This window comes from Sorex fumeus, unplaced genomic scaffold (genome assembly GCF_029834395.1).
Source record: "Sorex fumeus unplaced genomic scaffold, SorFum_2.1 ptg000044l, whole genome shotgun sequence".
Taxonomy (NCBI): domain Eukaryota; kingdom Metazoa; phylum Chordata; class Mammalia; order Eulipotyphla; family Soricidae; genus Sorex; species Sorex fumeus.
In genome coordinates this window covers 44,591,959-44,609,476 of record NW_026606101.1, presented here as the reverse complement: position 1 = coordinate 44,609,476, position 17,518 = coordinate 44,591,959, and the positions used below count along the sequence as shown (strand labels likewise).

Here is a 17,518-nt window from a genome sequence, read left to right as displayed (position 1 = left end):
TTTATGAAATCAAGGCCTGAACAATATTACAATGGGTAAGGTGCTTGCCTTCCCATATGGCCGACCCAGGTTAGATCCCAACATCCCATATGGTCCCCCAAGCACCACCAGGAATGATTCCTTGGTGCAGAGCTAGAAGCAACCCCTGAGCATTGCCAGGCATGGTCCCAAAAACAAAATAAATTTTAAATTATTTTTAATCTAAATTATACACTCAGATAAGCTACCAATAAAGTGTGGGCACAGATCAAATCCCTTAAGTATGTAAGGTCTTAAAAATATAGTTTCCAGGGCTGGAGCGATAATAGTACAGCAGGTAGGGTGTTTGCCTTGCACATGGTCGACCTGGGTTCGATTCCCAGCATCCCATTTGGTCGCCTGAGTACTGCCAGGCATGTTTTCTGAGTGCAAAGCCAGGAGTAAGCCCTGTGCATTGCCAGGTATGACCCAAAACTTTAAAAAATATATAATATGTTTCCCAGGGCTGGAGAAACAGAGCAGCATGTTGACGCTGCAGCTCCAGACTGATCCCCTGAGCACTCAGAGTTATCTGCCACACAAAACACCTACCAGCAGGCCTATTAGCCAAACCTAGAGGTAAAGCATAGCGAAAAAAATGGTGCCTCCCAAAGAGTTGCAATGCCACAGACATATGGGGAGGGAGCACAAAGCAGAAAATTCCAAAAGAAAGATCCCAAGAAAAAAAAGTATGTACTGACAGAGGATAACTGACCATAGTCTTTTTCCATAGTTTTTTTGGAAAAGTAGAGTCTAGGGTCAGATATCTCAATGGGCTGACACAGGCCTTACACATGGTAAGCCCTGATTTAATATCCCACACCACATGGTCCCCTAAACACCGCTTGAAGTAACCCTCGGCACAGCGCCAGATCTATATAGTCCATAAGCTGCCTGATACGGAAAAAAAAGCAAAGGAAGGTGCATATGCTGCCTGAGCCCACGTGCTGCTTACGCCCACATGGCAGAGCACATGTGGTGTCCGACCACATGTGTCACCCACCTCTCCCCTCTTGAGATGTGTACTTTCATGCTTTCATCTCTAATGTTAGGATGTGTGTAGGGGCTCTCTCTCCACCATTGGAGAAGCCTGTGTTCTCTCCTGAGTACATTACTCTTACTCTCCCCCCCTCCACACCTTAAAAATCCTCCAAATAAAATCTATTTATTTCAAAAAAAGAAAAAAAGCCAAGAAAACAAGAAGCTGAATTTATAAGAGATGCATGAAAAACTAAGGACACAAGAAAAACAACGTAATTTCCGCTAGAGAAGCAAAAAGGCATAAAAGAAAGCAAACAGGAGCTGGAGACAATAGAGCAGGCATGGTTCTTGCCTTGCATATGGTCAACCCCGATTCAATCCCCAGCAGCGCATATAGTCTCCTGAGCACCACCAGGAGTAATTCCTGAGTACAGAGCCAGGAGTAAGCCCTGAGTACCACCAGGTATAGCCCCCAAATAAAAACAAAAGTAAATAAAATCTAGGGATGTGGCTCAATGATGGAGCACAGGCTTCACTGGAATGAGACCCTAGATTCAATCTCCATATGCATGCATGCACATGCAGACAAATGCACTGTAGCACTGTAGCACTGCCATCCCATTGTTCATCGATTTGCTCGAGCAGGCACCAGTGAGCAGGCACCAGTAATGTCTCCATTGTGAGACTTGTTACTGTTTTTGGAATATCAAATACGCCATGGGGAGCTTGCCAGGCTTTGCCATGCGGGCAGGATACTCTCGGTAGCTTACCAAGCTGTCCGAGAGGGACGGAGGAATCAAACCCAGGTCGGCTGCGTGAAAGGCAAATGCCCTACCCACTGTGCTATAGCTCCAGCCCGTACAGACTGGCTGGCTGTAGACAAATACATGTGATTAAATATTACTGATTAGTGTTTTGACTGAACGAGGTAATAACTGATAAATACTGATATTCATATAAACCAAAAACTAGTTTTTAAAACCGTTGATTGGAGATGGTCCAAATTCTTACATTACTCCTTCAATCTACCACCTTGAGTCTATCCTGGGCCTGTGGTTGCTTTCATCAACTGAATCTGGCAAAAGCAATGCCATGCCAATGCCAGTTCTTGGTCTCCTCTTTATCGTTTGTTTGCTAGGTTTTTGGGCCAGAAGTGCTGAAGGAGCAGCTACTCCTGGACTCATGCTCCAGGGAACATGTAATGGTCAGGAGCCTGATCCCCAGGCCTCCAGCAAGGAAAGCCCGGGCTTAGTCCACTGAATTGTCTCTCTGGCCTTCGGTCTCATCTTCAAAGGCACTGGAAACCCCTGGGGGGAAAGGGTATTGTCCCTCCGCCTGTTTCCCCTTGGCAGCTCAGTGGCCGTCATCCTCCAGAGGCCATTGGACAGTCAGGTTTGGGCCCGCAGTGACAAGACATTTTGGGCCTCATGGGATGGGGATGTTGGCCGGTCCTGTCCTCCTCACCCCAACAAGACCCCAAGTCATCGCCCATGAACGGCCTTTCTAGCTCCTGATCAAGCTGCTTAAGGGCCACGATCCCAGAGACACAGGAGCAAATCTCGGAACCCAGCAGGTTTTGGCAGAAATCCCTCCAGATTTAAGTGTTAAAATTTCAGAATTTCAAAATCGCGCAGCCACTACTGCAGCCACTTGACATCATATGTTATTCATAACCAGCAATAGAAAACAAATTGTCTACTGTTGCCTTTTCAGCAGATCTGAGTGTTGGGGTAAAATCTCAAATAATAATGGTGGGTCTGGTGTCAAAATATTGAATGTGATCAAAGTAGAGAGAGAGTAATGTGGAAATCATCTGCCCCACAGGTAGGGGGAGGGTGTGGGATGGGGTATACTGGGGTTGTTGGGGGTGGAGACTGGGCACTGGTGAAGGTACGGGTGTTTCATTGTATGACCGAGACTTAGACCTAAAAGCTTTGTAACTGCTCTCACGGTGATTCAATAAATAAAATTATAAAAAATGGAAAAAAAAAGTAAGGTGGAGTTCATGTACAATTCAATCAGCTAATCAGTGGCTGAATAAATTAGCAGTATACTCCTACATATAAATAAATAAATAAATAAAGGCACTGACAAGTTTCACTTCCTGCTTCAAGGAATAAGCACAGAGGCTGGAGGGAAGGTGTTTGCCTTGCTTGCTGCCAAATAGGGTTTAATCTCCAACACCACATACCCCCCAAGCCCCACCAGGAGTGATCCCTGGGCACTGAGACAGGAGTAAGCCCTGATCATGGGCCAGTTATGGGGGCTGAGAAACCCAGCACAGCACAATGCTAAGAAGATCAAGCACAGAAAGATCTGCGGCCAACAAACAGCCTTTCTAAACCAGACTAACAACCAATATCAACATAGCTCCATGAATGTAATCAGCTGCTTCTGACATACCACATCCGAACTGCGAAACTGTAAGCAAAATATGTGTTGTTGTGCCTTTAACAATTATATTCTATATTTACATCAAGTATAGATAACTAAAACACCACAGTATGAGAAAGAAGTAGAAAGAGGAAGTGGGAGATGAAGGAATTAGAAAGAGAAATCCTTATCTCCTACAGACAGAACTTGACAAATCTAACATACAAATCTGAAAGTTTGGGGGGGGGGGGCGCAGAGCACAGTACAGTGAGTGGGTAGGGCGTCTGCCCTGCACGCAGCCAATCTGGATTCGATCCCCGGCACCCCATATGATCCATCAGCTCCACCAACAGTGATTCCTGAGTGCAGAGCCAGAAGTAAATCCTGAGCATTGCCGGATGTGACCCAAAAAGCAAAAACAAACAAAAAAAAATCTGAAAATTCTCAACTCCACAAAATAAAAGAGTTATTCTTTTAAAGGACATATAGAGAGTCTGACCCATAGTACAGAGGGTAGGGTACATGCCTTGCACAAGGCTGATCCGTGTTCAACCCCTGTCACCCTCAGAGTCCTCTGAGTATGACAGGAGGCATCCCTGAGTACAGAGCCAGGTATAAACCCTGAGCACTGCTAGGTGTGGCCCAAAAAAAACAAAAACAAAAGTACAGATAGACCACAGGCTGAAAGAATATGAGTTGTCTTTCTAGAGTAGGAAAAACAAAATAGCTGTTTGGGTTAGGGGTTTTTTTTGGTTTGGGGGGCATATCCAGTAGCCAGGGGGGGTTGCTCTTAACTGTACTCAAGGAACCAACCATGCAGTGCAGAGGATCAAATCTATGTTCCCAGCAAAACATGCCCACTGACCCCTTGACCACTGGGTCAGAACAAGAGTAGGGGGGATAGGCTCCAGTCTGCTGAGTCAGATAAGTTTAGTTTGTTTTGGAGGGGAAGCACACCCTGGTGGTGATCCTGGCTTCCTCCTGGTGGGCTGGGGGGAATGACACAAATAGGGTGCCATGGATAGAACCTGGGTCTGCTGCAATCAAGGCTACCACCTTACCCACTGTACTCTCTGCAGTCCCAATTCACCAGGATCTGCGGGAGGCCAAGCAAGAGCCTTAACCTCTCTCCTATCTCTTAGATATTAAGGAGTTACCTTTTGTTATGATACAGAGCAAACTGTCATTAGGATATCTGGTTCCATTAAAGAAAAAAATTAACTGGAAACAGGAAACAGGAAACACACTAAAACATGTTGGTTGGAGAGACTGTTTCCCTCTGCTTTTCTATAATAGACATGTTCCTAAAATGTGCTTTTACAAATATGAAACTATTTAAAAGAATAAAAATTTCTATTTCCATTTTGCCTTAATGATACGAAGAAAGTATACATGCTTGGAACTGAAGAGGGAGTGCAGCACATAGGGAGCTCGCCTTGCACCTAACCCACCCAGGTTCAATCTCCAGCACCCCAAATGGTCCCCCAAGCCCGCCAGCAGTGATCCCTGAGTGCAGTCAGGAGTAAGCCCTGAGCACTACAAAAGAAAAATTGTACATTATTTGAGGCTGGGGATTGGCACAAGTGTTGCAGTACATGCCATTAATATGCAAGGCCCAGAATTCAATTCCTGGCACCACATAACCCCCTGAAAACCATGTGTGGCACAGGTGGTCCCAAGCACTGCCAAGCAAGCACTGCAGGCATACCCTCTATAGAAAACATTGTTCTTACAAATACGATTCCATAAATTCTAGGCTGGAACTCACAATAGTTTCTGTCCCATCATCCCCATGCCAGGAACTCACAGTCAGAGAAAGGGAAGCATGAGATGATGCCAGCATCTGGGCAGTGACAAAGGACTAGCTCCAGCGCTGGAGATGACAGAGAACAAGAAATAATAAGGTGACAACTAGGGAAGCAATAACGGTCTTTTTGTCGGTCTTTTTGTCATTAGTTTTGAGAGCCACACCCAGTGATTTGGGGGGCCACCATAGCATAGTACATGGTATTCAGGGGTCTGCAGTAGCAAGAATAAAACCTAGAGCCTTGCATATGCAAAACACTTGAATCACAACCGGTCCCAACAATGACTTGCTTCTATGAGACAAGGACCATAAAGACAAGGCACAATGGAAACTGTGGTCCCAGCCTGGAGACCAGCAGCCCCACTGAAACATTGAAGGCACACCCTTCCTTTACCAATATTATCTCCAAGGAGTCACCTTGGCCTCTAAAAGGCAAAAATGTAATGTAAGGACAAGATTTTACTAAAATTCATTTTCAGGGGCTGGAGCCATAGCACAACACTTGCCTAGCACACCAGCAACCTGAGTTCTATCCCCAGCATCCCACATGGTCCTGAAAACACCTCCAGGAGTAATTCCTGAGCACAGAGCCAGGAGTAAAGCCTGAGCATCGCCAGGTGCAGCCCCAAAACAAAGCAAAACAAAATAACAAAGTTCACTTTCAGGGACCAGAGCAATAGTTCAGCACATAGAGCATTTGCCTTGCACGTAGCCAACCCAAGTTCAATCCCCAGCATCCCATACGGTCCCCCAAGAACTACCAGGAGTAACTCCTAAGTGCAGAGCCAGGAGTAATCCCTGAGCACCAGTGGGTGTGGTCCAAAACCCAAAAGCAAATAAAATTCATTTTCAGGGCCTGAGATGTAGCTCAGCAGTAGAGCACTTGCCTTGCATATGCAAGGTTCAGTGTTTGAGCTCCTGCACAGTAAAAATTAAAAACAGAAGAAAATCCAAGGAGCAGAAAGATAGTATAGAGGTCAAAGTAACTGCCTTGCACACAGGTGACCCCAGTCCCAGCACCGAATATGGTCCCCAGTATCCCCCCAAGAGTGATCCCTGAGGACAGAACAGGAGAAGGCCCTGAGCACCACCAGATATGGCCTCCTAACCAAAAACAACACATTTTCACTTCCAATGAGAGTTTCCCAAAACACAGATTTCCTGAGTTTTCCTGCTTATCAACAAGCAAAACTGAACTGAGCCCCTCTCCAAAAGAAGTACAGGGAAATGAATGACCCGATTTTTTTTCTATTCCTTTTTTTGGGGGGGGAGAGGGGGAGTGGGAGCACATGACTCATGGCTGGGCTAACAGTAAAGCAGAGCTCTGATGGTAAATACCATCTTATTTATGCCATTTCCTGACATAATCTGCTAACTCCCATAGACCCCTACATTGGCCAAGTATATACTGGTGTCAGGAATGCACACAATACTAGCTGGATTAATAAGAATCATTATTACTTTTGTTCCAAGAAATTATAAGGACAGGGGTGTGGGGCCTGGAGCTATAGTACAGCAGTTAAGGAACTCAGCATCCCATATGGCACCCCCCATACTTCCAAGCCCACCAAGAGTGATTCCTGAGTGCAGAGCCAGGAGTAACCCCTGAGCGTGCTGAATGTGGCCCCTCCTAGAGGGAGGGAGGGAGGGAGGGAGGGAGGGAGGGAGGGAGGGAGGGAGGGAGGGAGGGAGGGAGGGAGGGAGGGAGGGAGGAAGGAAGGAAGGGCGATAACTCAACATGGCTAGAGCTGTGCTGGTGTGAGGCATGGCTGGGTTCAATCCCCAGAATCACATGGTCCCCTAAACACTGAGCTGGGAGTGGCCTTTGCACACAGTGCATTAGGTATGGCCTAAAAACTAAAAAGTAAATTATAAGGAATTGAATTTTAAGGAAAGAGTGTTATATAGATTGGAACTCAAAAAAAATAAATTCAACTTGATACAACCCAACTCATCTTCCACTATACCTTTTTTTTTCTTTTAAAAATATATTGGGGCTGCTTCTGGAAAACAGTATGGACAATTTTCAAAAAATTAGAAATTGAGCTCCCATTTGACCCAGCAATATCACTCTTGGGAATACATCCCAGAGAGGCAAAAATGTATAGTCGAAGTGACATCTGCACTTGTTTGTTCAATGAACTTGTTTGTTCATTCCAGCACTCTTTACAATAGCCAGAAACTGGAAGAAACCTGAATGCCCAAGAACAGATGACTGGTTAAAGAAACTTTGGTACATCTACACAATGGAGTACTATGTAGCTGTTAGAAAAGATGAAGTCATGAAATTTATATACAAGTGGTACAACATGGAAAGTATCATGCTAAGCGAAATGAGTCAGAAAGAGAGGGATAGACATAGAAAGATTGCATTCATCTGGGGAATATAAAGTAACAAAATATGAGATTATACCCAAGAATAGCTGAGATCAGCACCAGGAGGATTACTCCATAGCTTAGAGGCCAGCCGGGCATTCTAGGGGAAAGGGCAGCTCAGATAGAGAAGGGAGCACCAAATAAAGGGTGTTTGGAGGATCCTCCCAGGAGGGGAGATGCATGTTGAAAGTAGACTATGGACTGAACATGTTTGCCACTCAAAGCCTCTTTTGCAGACCATTATACCCAAAAGGAGAGAGAGAACAAAAGGGACTGCCCTGCCACAGAGGCAGGGTGGGATGGGGGGATGGGGGTGGGAGGGATATTATCCATGGTGGTGGAAAATGGGCACTGGTGGAGGGATGGGCATTTGATCATTGTATAACCAAAACCCAAGCACAAAAACTTGTAAATCTACAACTGTACCTCATGGTGTTTCACTAATAAAAATTTAAAAAAAAAATCAGTGAGAAAAATTTGATATAAAATAAAATAACATCAGTTAAGTATAGTTTTAAGCCTGTATTGCAAGACCTATCTATGCTTATTGAGCAGTATTAGGAATTATCATTGATTATAATATAATTGACATTATAAATATATTGGTAATATTTGATATTGTTTTCAAACAACTTTGATAAAATAATCACTTCATTATAATCAAAAATATATATATCGGGGCTGGAGCCATAGCACAGTGCGTAAGGCGCTTGCCTTGCATGCAGCCAACATGGCCAACACAGGTTCGATTCCCAGCATCCCATATGGTCCCCCGAGCACCACCAGGAGCAATTCCTGAGTGCATGAGCCAGGAGTAACCCCTGAGCATCGCCGGGTGTGACCCAAAAGGCAAAATATATATATATATATATACACACATATATATATATGTATCGAGGGGCTGGAGTGATAGCACAGCAGGTAGGGTGTTTGCCTTGCACACAGCCGACCCGGGTTCGATTCTCAGCATCCCATATGGTCCCCCAAGCACCTCCAGGAGTAATTCCTGAGTGCATGAGACAGGAGTAACCCCGGGTGTGACCCAAAAAGCAAAAAAATAAATTTAAAAATTTAAAAATAAATTTAAAAAATATTGAGAGAGCGAGAGAGAATACCTGCCAAAGAGGCAGACAGGGGATGGGGGGTGAGGGGGGATGGGAGCGAACCTACAGACACTGGTTCTGGGAAATGTACACTGGTGGAGGGATGGGTGTTGGAATACTGTATGACTGAAATTCAATCATGAATGGCTTCGTAATGCTCTAAAGTAACTAAATAAAAACTTTTCAGTTTAAAAAAAATTTTTCTCTTTAGGGTTGGAGCCATAGTACAGTGGGTAGGGCACAATCGAGGTTGGCCTTGAGCAAGGCAAAGACCCTACCTAAGTAGCACTGTAGCACTGTCATTCCGTTGTTCATCAATTTGCTCGAGCAGGCACTAGTAACATCTCCACTGTGAGACTTGTTACGGTTTTTGGCATATCAAATACAATGTGGGTAGCTTGCCGGACTCTGCCATGAAGGCAGGATACTCTCGGTAGTTTGCTGGGCTCTCCGAGAGGGATGGAGGAACCGAACCCAGGTCGGCCGCATGCAGCACAAATGCCCTACCCCCTGTGCTATCGCTCCAGCCCAATAAAGTACTATTGCTAAATAAGTTTTAATGAAGCCTTTCTTGTTTCATCAAAATAAAAATAAAGCTACAATTTTAGGGACTGAAGAGATAAAGTGCTTGCCTTGCACATGGCTGGTCTTGGTTTGGCCAACCCTGTTCAATTCCCACCACCACATATGGGTCAGTCCACTGAGCACTGCCAGGAGTGAACCTTAAATACAGAACCTGGAAAGAGCCCTGAATACCACCAGGTATGATGTAAATCATCCCCAAAAAATTATTTACAATTTTGGACACAGAACAAAAAGAAAAGTCTAACATGCAGCTTTAACAGCAGTACCATTTTGTATGCTTTTATCTGGGGCAGAACTAACTAGAGGAACAGTTGTTCGGATAGCTTCTCCACAGATCTATTTGATTTCTTCTCAACTAAATTCATATCTTTATCTCAAACCATGGCACAGAAGAACTAATTCAACAGAAAAAAAGAGGCCATATCACCCAAATACTAGGCAGCACTCAAAATATCTAGATCATGGGCTGATGAGATAATACAGTCGGTAAGATGCTTGCCTTGCACATCATCAACTTGGGTTTAATCCCCAGCATCCCATATGTTTCCCTGAACACTGCCAGGAATAACACCTGAGCACAAGGCCAGGAGTTAAGCCCTGAGCACTGCCAGGTGTGGCACAAAAAAAAAAACAAAAAACCTAGTTTAGGCTAGAGAGACAGCACAGAGGTTAAGATTTTTGCCTTGTACACACAAACCCTGGTTCAATCCTCTGCACCACATATGGTTCCCTTCAGTACCCAGGAGTGATCCCTGAGCACAGAGCCAGGAGTAAATCCTGAACAATGCCAGGTTTAGCCCAAAAACAAACAAACCAAACAATAAATTTCCCTGTAATTGAATTATATAAACTGGGACTGGAGAGAGTACAGAAGTTAATGTACTTGTCTTTCCATGCACTGATTTGGTTCTATCTTCAGCACTACAAGTGGTCCCCCTGAGCACCACCTGGAGTGATCCCTGAATTCTGAGCCAGAACCAGAAGGCCCTGAGTACCATCAGGTATGGTCCTCAAACCAAAATTAGAATTTTTCTTAAAAATCCACTTCACACAACACAAATCAAAACCTGAGCACTTCTCCACTGGCTACATTCCTTCCTGACAAGGCTCAAGTGCAAAGTTATACTGCCTGCTCTCTGATCTGGTCACAGAAATGATGGCCAGTGCCGCGCTCAATGGGCAGGCATTCAACTCGTTCAGGTGCATGGAGCATTCAAAGGCACAGCTAATTCTAGGGATGAAGAGGAGAGACAAACTTGCCTTCATAAAACCACCAATTGAATGGAGAGGGCAATCAGGGTCAACAAAAAGAGCCACAACTACTTTGAAGAGAAGCATGGAACTGAACAGAGAGTACACAATTTCAAATGGGCATTTTTCTGAGAAATTGTCGTTTGCTAGAAGGAGCCAATACATTGTTTTTAAATTCCATAACATTTTGGGGGGGGGCCTGAACTCTGATACCACAGAATACTTAAGAAATGGGGCTGGAGGAGCTGAAGCGATAGTACAGTGGGTAGGGCGTTTGCCTTGCACGCAGCAGACCCAGGTTCGATCCCCAGCATCCCATATGGTCCCCTGAGCACCACCAGGATTAATTCCTGAGTGCAGAGCCAGGAGTAATCCCTGTGCATCCCCGGGTGTGACCCAAAAAGAAAAAAGAAAAAGAAAAAAGTCTGGAGAGATAGTAGAACAATTTAAGTATTTGCCTTGCTGGGGCTGGAGCAATAGCAGAGCAGGTAGGGCATTTGCCTTGCACGCAGCCAACCTGGGTTCGATTCCCAGTATCCTTCCCATATGGTCCCCCGAGCACCGCCAGAAGTAATTCCTGAGTGCAGAGCCAGGAGTAACCCCTGTGCATTGCCAGGTGTGATCCCCCCCCCCAAAAAAAGCAAAAAGAATAAAATAAAATAGCTATTTGCCTTGCTGGTATCAGACTCAGGTTCAATCCCCCACACCCCATATTGTCCCCCAAGTTCTTCCAGGAATGATCCCTGCCCGAAGCCAGATATGCTCCCCCCCCCAAAAAAATTGTCTAGACAGCAAACAACACCTCCATCTATCTGGTTTTGTCAAACAAAAACTTAAGGGACCAGGACTGAAGAGAGAGTTCAATAGGTTAAGGAGTTTGCCTTGCACACAACCACAGGTGTGGGCCCTGCACACCTCCAGGTATGGGCCCAAAAACAAAACAAAGGTAGGAACCATCACTGACCTCTTTTCTCATCTCTCACATCCCAACAACAGGCCTCCTCAAAGCTGCTCCCCAACTCTTCCTGGCTAAGCCTGTCTACTCTCCCCACCCCAATCTCAATGCCCCACCACCATTTCTCCCAAGTACCAATGCCAGTCTCCTCAGAGGCTGACCTATCAGGAAATTCACAGGCAGTGGTTGTCGACAATGAAGGCATCAGAATCCCACCCTTAGCACAAAGATTACTGGGTCCAATTTCAGAGCTTAGGACTGAGCATATCTAGGGTGTGGTCTGAGAATTTGTACTTCTAACATGTTCTCAGGTGAGGGATGCTGCCAGTCAGGAAACCACTTTGAGAACGACTGGACTAGGTTAACATAAAGCAACATACCTGTAAAATTCGTTACTTAATCCAAAATTTTCTCTTTTGCTCATAGTACTTACCTGTATGATTCTACAATTAGAGACAAATTTTTAAAAAATGAAACAAAGCACATGTCCCATAGAACTTCTAGATAGAAAAGAAATGCCACTTTTCATTGCCCAAAGCAAATCATACGATCACACACCAAACATTAGTCCTTCAGGGCACCCAAAGGAAGGGAAGCTGGGAAGACTGAAACTTCAATGAGGGAAATATAAAACTCAAAGGCCTCCTCGGGCCAGAGAAAGCATAGGGGTTAAGGTATGCTATCTTAAGGAGTTAAGGTGTGCTATTTGCCTTTCCACGTCACATCATCAACCCAGATTTGATCCCTGGTGTCATCAGGAGTGACCTCTAAGCACAGAGCCAAGAGTAAGCCCTGGGCATTGCAGGGCATGCCCCCCCCCACCCCACCCCCCTCCAAAAAAAAGTAAATAAATAAACCTTTCTCCAGTTCACTGACAGAATTCCCTGAAGTCAAAAAAACAAGTCAGAGGTAGCTCTAAAATAATCTCACCACCTGGAGAAATGAACAACAGACAGACCCACTGGACTGTGCTATCATAACAGGACCCAACACCAAAGACAAAAATGACAAGGGGAAACTGCATCGAGTGTGGGCAGAGTCCAGCAACACCAACTGAGACAAGAACTTACAGGAATTGACAAAAAGATGAGGGCTAGGCCACAGGGGAGCACAAGGCAAAACAAGACAAAGTGGGGAGTAGTAACCAACGAGCAAGGGTTCCTAGGACAAAGCCTGGCTGGGCACAGGGGCAGGTATAATCCCCAACACTCCACACCCTGAGCCAGGAGTGATTCCCAAGCTCAGAGCCAGGGATAACCTCTGCACATCACTGGGTGTGTCCCCAAAACCAAAAAGAACAATTAGAGCAGTCAGAGACAGAGCTTCAAGAGAGGGCTTGGACCCCCCAGGCAATAAAGACAATTGAAAGATACCACAAGTGCATGGGGAAGGGAGACACACAGCAGTGCTCAAGGCTACTCCCCACCAAGTTCAGGAGACTGAACTTGAAGCTCCCACATGCAAAGCACACACTTCACCCTCTAAGCTATCTCCTTAGTCCCACAAGAGCATTTCAGATAGACAGGGCAAGGCACAGAGCTTACCATAGGAAAACTGGAACATGTTTTCTTTCAGAAACATGTTTTCTAAATCAATAGCTTTCATGATAAAGCAGCAAAAAAAAAAAAACCCACTGGTATAAAACATCCCTTAATAACATGATGAATTTAATTCATATAATCAATCAGCTCTTTCAAATGTTATCCTAGTCAAGAGAAAAACTCAAGTCCCAACTTCTTCCACTCAGAAAACTGCTTCTCTATGCACCCACTAGTGAACTCTCACTACAGATTAGAGTTTTTTTAGTTATGAGCCAGCAAACAGGCTGCAATCTCTGTCCCTGAATATTGTGTTGACATTAACTATTAGGGCAGGAGTGATAGCAGCGGGGCAGGAATTTGCCTTTCACATGGCCGACCCCTGTTCCATCCCTGGCATCCCAAATGGTCCCTCAGCACTGTCAGGGGTAATTCCTGAGTACAGAACCAGAAGAACTCCTGAGAACCACCAGATGTAGCCCCAAAACAAACATTAAGTAGTGGGCAAGGAATACAGAAAATAAGGTGCTTGCCTTAGATGTGGGCTGACACCAACCCCAGCACCTCTTATGATCCATACAGCACCAAGAGTGATCCTTGAGCACAGAACCAGGAGTAAGACCTGAACATACCTGGGTATGCCCCAACCCCAACCCTCTCCAACCAACTATATTAAATAAATGAACTTTATTTTTTTGCTTTTTGGGTCACACCCAGTGATGCTCAGAGGTTACTCCTGGCTCTGCACTCAGGAATTACTCCTAGCGGTGCTTGGGAGACCATATGGGATGCCAAGGATTGAACTCCTGTCAGCCGCGTGCAAGGCAAATGCCCTACCCACTGTACTATCGCTCCGGCCCATAAACAATTTTTCAAAAATTCTAAAAAGACAGCTTATAAAGTATGTACCTGATCTTCTAGAATTCCATTTCACCTCTTGCTTTTCTATTCTGCATACCACATATTAGTTTATTGTTTTAGTTTTTGGTGCCAGAAATTGAGCCCGGATCTTCACACATACAGAGCAAGAGCTCTACCACTGAGTCATATCCCTAGCCCCATTTTATGTGTTTTGTTTTGTTTTTTAAATTTTATCCACTGGCAGGGAATTATAGCAGAAACATCAGTACTTGATAAACACAGGTCTGTTCTATTATCTGTTGTACTCTTATATTTACAGTATTTCACAACTTATTTTTAGTTACCATTTAAGTTAGCTATGATGGAAAAAAGAAAAAGAAAGGAAACTGCCTCCCTTGCTAATTATCTTAATTCCCACTGAAGCACTGCAACCTCAAGTCATACCCTTAACAGCTTTTTCCTGGAGTCCCTTTCTATCCCAACAATCCTTCTTTTAAAAAAGAAAAAGAAAAACATAGGATTGGAGTTACAGTACACCAGGCCAGGCACTTGCCTTGCTCAGAGCAGACCCAGGACTGATCCCTAACACCACATAAGGTCCCCTAAGTCTGCCAGGAGAGATCCCTGAGCACAGAGCCAAGAGTAAGCCATGAGCACCACCAGGTGTGGTCAGAAAGCAGGAAAGCCAGCAGGAAGAAAAGCAGAAAGACGGGAAGGACAGATATCAGTATTAAAACAGGTTCTTTGGGGTTGGAGTGATAGCATAGTGGGTAGGGCGTTTGCCTTGCACGTAGCCGACCTGGGTTTGATTCCCAGCATCCCATATGGTCCCCTGAGCACCGCCAGGAGTAATTCCTGAGTGCAGAGCCAGGAGTAGCCCCTGAGCATCGCCGGGTGTGACCCAAAAAGGAAAAGAAAAAAAAAAGCGTTTTTTTGTTGACCCACAGTCACATGCTGCACCAGCAGAGTGGGTCCGACTTCAGACTCATGCCCTAAGGGAGAAAGGTCGCAGCTGGCCAAGTAAAGGGGACTCAAGAACAAGGACAAGCAGTGGTCCACATACACCACCAGCCACTTTACAGTGTGGGGTCAGGATAAAGCACCACATATTTTGGGAACAGGAACACATTCCCTAGTCTGGCCAAAGGAAGAGTAAGACCAAGATATAAAGGTCCTTCACCAAGCAGTCCACAGAAACAAAGGAAAAAAGCTTGTTTACTAGAATACCTAAGTATGTGTGTGAGCCTTATGTCTTCTGCTCTTGTTAAAGCATTTTCAGGGTTTTATCAGGGTTGGAGCAATAGCATAACTGGTAAGGTACTTGTCTTGCACCCAGCTGATCCTGTTTCTATCCCAGGAGTTATTCCTGAGCAAAGAGCCAGGAGTTATCTCTGAGCACCGCTGGGTGTGCACAAAAAAATAATTTTAAGTTATTTGTCCAGATTTTAAAGGGGGGGGCAAATTTAATTTAGGTGATGAATTCCACATCATCTTAGGACGTTTTTCGGTGCTTGGGAACAGTCCTCCATCTTACAGAGCACAGTTAGTGTTTTTTCCTTTTACCGCAGGGGTCACACTCTGATTCCACCTACTTTTCCCTACTGTTCACCAAGTGTAAAATCGTTTTTAAAAATAATAAAAGTGATTATTTTACGTTCTGCCAGATGAGAATAAATAAGTTGGACTGCCTGGGGCCTGGGAGAAGAATGGCCAAAGAGCTGATACTCTGCATGTGGGGCCACATGGTTCCCCGCCCATCCCCAAAGAGCGGACGGACGTGCGATGAGGCACAAGGAAAGCCCGAGTCCTAGGGTCTTCGCTTCCTGTGACTCAAACCTTCTCTCCACTCTGCTCGTGGCACCCAAGCAGGATTACCTGCTTCACGGGCCCCGTATGACTCAGTTGCACAGAAATCCTAAGGTGGGGGTTGAGAGCGCACCGGGACTTAGGAGCCGCCTTGTGTGCTGGGGACCCCGCTGAGATCCCGGGACGCTGCGCGGAGAGGCCCTCTGGACAATTCAGGGGCCACACCGCGTGGCCTGCTCGCCTTTCGGTGGGCAGTTGCCGTACAGGCAGCCCAAGTGGACGCGTTCGCGCGGGCGGGAACGCGGCGCCCGTCCCCGCCCTGGCGCCTCGGGCTCGGGGCTCGCACCCCGCGGCGGGGGCCGCGGGGGCCGCGGGCGGCGGCGCGCGCCGAGGCCGGGGACGACCGAGAGGAAGTGACTCGCGCGGGCGCGCGGGCCCGGCCCTCTCGGCTCGCGGCCGCCGCGGTGACCCCGGCCAGGGCCGGGCGGCCGACGGGGGGCGGCGCGCGCGACCAAGTTCCAGCCCCGCGCCGCGGGCGCTTCGGGAGCGCGGCCCGAGGGGTCTAACTCCGCCCGAAGTCCAGGCCGCGGCGGCGCGGGCGCGGGCGCCAACTTCCCCCGCGCCGCCAAGTTTCCCGCACGGCCGCGCGCGCCCCGCGCCCCGCGGCCCGCCCCGCCGCCGCCCCGGCCTCAGGCCGCCACCTGCCAGGCCCGCGCCGCCCGCGCCGCCCGCGCTGCCCAACGGCCGGCTAGGGGGGCTGCGCGGCCGCAGCCCCGCCACACAAAAAGCGCCGCCGCGCCGCCTCCCCCGTGCCGCCCGGCCCGGCCCGGCTCACAAAGGCGGCCCGGCCCGGCGGCGCCGCGGGAACAAAGGCGGCCCAGCCCGACCCGGACCGCTCGGCCGGCACAGGTGCAGCCGCCCGCCCGGGCCCAACATGGCCGCGCCCGCCCGGCCCGTTAGCCGCCTCGGCAGCCTCGGCAGCCTCAGCCCGCGTCGGCCGCCTCGGCCCGCGCTCCGCGCCGGCGCCCCCGCCCGCGGCCCAGCCCGGCCCGGCCCGGCTCAGCCCCGGCCCCGGCCCCGGCCCGCAGCCCGGCCCGGCCTCAGCCTCAGCCCCGGCAACAGCCCCGGCCCTCGGCCCCGCGCGGCTCCGGCCGGCGCCTCAGTGACCTGTTGTGCGGCGCATCCTCCGGCGGCGGCTCGCGGCGCGGGCGGCGGCTCCGGGCGGCGGGCCCCGAGGGGGTCGCGGCGGCGGGAGGGCGGGTGCCGAGGGGAGGGGGCGGCGGCGGCGGGCGCTGCGCGGCCAGGCCGAGGCTCTCCGCGCGCGGCGCCGACCCCGCCCCCGCGCCTCCCGCCCGCCGCCGCCGCCGCCGGGCCGCGGCCGCCTGGCAGAAGCCGCGGGAAAGTGCGCGCCGCTGATTGGCTGCCGCGCTCGCGGGGCCGCGGGCCGGGCTTTTCAAATCGGCGCGGGGCGGGCCGGGCGCGGGCGCGCGCGGCCGGCGGCGCGGAGCCGCGCGGGCCTGGGGCGGGCGGCGGGCTCGCGCCGGGCGGCGGCGGGGACCAGCGCAGAGCGGCGCCCGAGCCCGCGGCGTGCCGTGACGTCACGGCCGCGCGGCCAGGGTGCCCCTCCCGCGAGCGTGCGCGCGCCCAGCCCGCGCGATCGCGACCGGCGCGCGGCCTGCCGTGGCGCGGGCGCGGGCGGGCGAGCACCTGGGACCCAGCCGGCGACCCCCGCGCGGCAGGCCGGAGCCGGCCAGTCTCGGGCCTGCATCAGGGGCAGCAAGCCCGGCCTCCTGGGCGGTCCAGCTCTGCCCTGAACTGGCCGGAAAGCCCCGCGAAGGGCGCAGCGAGAAGCCAGCGCTTTGGG

General features: G+C 48.9%; 1 protein-coding gene across 2 annotated transcripts in view; it reads right to left on the bottom strand.

Annotated features, from left to right (window-relative positions):
* NSD2 (nuclear receptor binding SET domain protein 2) overlaps positions 1–16,974 on the bottom strand; it is an 88,765-nt gene extending 71,791 nt beyond the window's left edge. Inside the window, exon 1 of one of the 2 annotated variants that reach the window (XM_056122127.1) lies at positions 16,822–16,974. The gene's annotated coding sequence lies outside the window, so the exon portion shown is untranslated. The remainder of the gene's footprint in view (positions 1–16,821) is intronic. The other variant, XM_056122126.1, reaches the window with a different exon arrangement.
* Between the last annotated feature and the right edge of the window lie 544 nt (positions 16,975–17,518).